Here is a 2,107-nt window from a genome sequence, read left to right on the forward strand (position 1 = left end):
AAGGCGAGTGCCTGTGAAGATCACCTCTTTCTGTAAGGCCCGGAGCCTGTGAAGCAAGGCGAGTGCCTGTGAAGATCACCTCTTTTTGTAAGGCCCGGAGCCTGTGAAGCAAGGCGAGTGCCTGTGAAGATCACCTCTTTTTGCAAGGCCCAGAGCCCGTGAAGCAAGGCGAGTGCCTGTGAAGATCACCTCTTTTTGTAAGGCCCGGAGCCTGTGAAGCAAGGAGAGTGCCTGTGAAGCTGTCGCGCTTTGGAAAAAGGCCCGGAGCCTGTGAAGCAAGGCCAATGCCTGTGAAGCTCGCCGCCCCGTGACACTCTCGCGTAATAATGAGTGGGGCTGTACACGCCCCGGAGTCTCAGGAGCGCCGGCCTCAGGCCCTGGGGCTCCCTCCCACGCCCAGTGGCAGCACTTAGCTCCGCGCTAGTGAGAAGACATCGAAGACTAGATTAGGTGCCGGACGCGGCTTTTTCATTTGCTTTCCGCAGTTGACGTGTTTGGTTGCATTTGAAGTCTTATTTAAGTTATCGCTATTGCTGATTTATGGTTCGTCGATTTTTGCTCCTCGCTTTGGTTCCTCTCTTGAACGACCTCGCGAGGGATGGTGTTCAGGCGTCCTCGCGAGCGTTTCTGCCCTAGCCGCCAGAAGGTTTTCATGGCCCTAGCGCATTACAGGAGCACCCCTCCTAGTCCGTGTCCCTCGGGCACCGCGACGCGCACACAGGGCCTGGGTCGGTCGCCCCCCCGGCAGGGGTCGAGAACTATCTACGTACGGGCGAGTAATTAAGAGACGCAAAAGAAAGATCAAGGTAACGACTGAAGCGACAATATTTCCAACACGCCCCAGCGGGGCTCCATGCGACTGTCTGTCTGATGCAGGAAACAAAGGGAAAGGAAAAAAAAGACGAGCCCGGCGCAACCCTCCTCACATCGGCTCGTGGAGACGGCGCGGGCTGCCTCAGGACCTCAAGCGGACTCCCTCTCGCGCTTCACCGGGGCGCGACGGCGGGCGGACGAACCGCCACCTCCCAGGCAAGCTCGACGGCGCAAGGGAGGACCGCAGCCACCGCTGGAGGAGTCGCTTGAGGAGGAGCTGACGAAGCTTGGGGAGTCGCGGACGCCGCCATCCGCGCGGGCGCTGTCTCCTTCATCGCCGTCGGGGCGGGGCCCGCGGACGCGGTCGTCATCCTCCGGGCAGCACCCTGCGCGGCGACCATCTTCCCCAAACACCCTCACGTAGAGGGTAGCGTCGCCGTCGAACCTGAAGTGCAAAGTGCACCCACGCTCCAGGTCGCGGGTGCGGGTGAACGCCTGCCAGCCACGGGTGAAGGCCAAGCCCCCGCTGGCGGAGACCTCCAGCGTGACCCATGAAGACCTGCTGCAGCAGCCCTCCGCCTGGAGCCAGAGGCCACCAGGAGCGCCGGCCGGGAGTTCACCGAGAAGGGAGCGAGGGAGCGGGAGACGGGCGCAAGTCGGCTCCGCCACCCAGACGACGAACTCCGGCAGCGCCTGCACTGCGCGGAAGCGCGGCCTGGGAGAGCGTGCAGCCCAGGCGCGTCCTTCGGCCACGGCGGCTCGCCCGCCGCCGCGCTGGGAGCCACCCCCATGGCCGCCAAACGCTGGCGGGGCGGCCACCGGGTGCTTCCGAGGGCGCCCGTGACCGCGCTTGGGCGGGAAAGAGGCAGGACCAACCAGGGGGGCCTTCCCCTTCTTGGCAGCAGAGTATTTCCTCGACGGAGCCATCGCGACAAGACAGAGCAAGAACTGAGGCGGAGGAGAGAGCAAGGAGTGACGAACTAGAAGGGCACGCGCGGTGCCATACTTATAGCCGACGGAGGCCAACCGCCGGCCCCCACGATCACAAGTAATCATAACACGATCTGCATGAGGGACTTGTCCCACTCGCCTGACCACCGAGGCATCATGGGGAAGTGGAGACGCCATGTCCAATCAACCGCCACGCGGCGCCCAAGGCCGCAGGCTGTTAGGGCCCGCGGCGCTTCGCCCTTGCCCTTTCGCCTCTCGGCACAGCCAAGTCCATGCGCGCCTTGGGCCCGGGGGCTACTATCGGCGTTCTGGGAACGGGGGTCCCCAGACTTGCCTGCCTGCG

The sequence above is a fragment of the Triticum dicoccoides genome, chromosome 5A (assembly GCF_002162155.2).
Source record: "Triticum dicoccoides isolate Atlit2015 ecotype Zavitan chromosome 5A, WEW_v2.0, whole genome shotgun sequence".
NCBI classification, from domain to species: Eukaryota; Viridiplantae; Streptophyta; class Magnoliopsida; order Poales; family Poaceae; genus Triticum; species Triticum dicoccoides.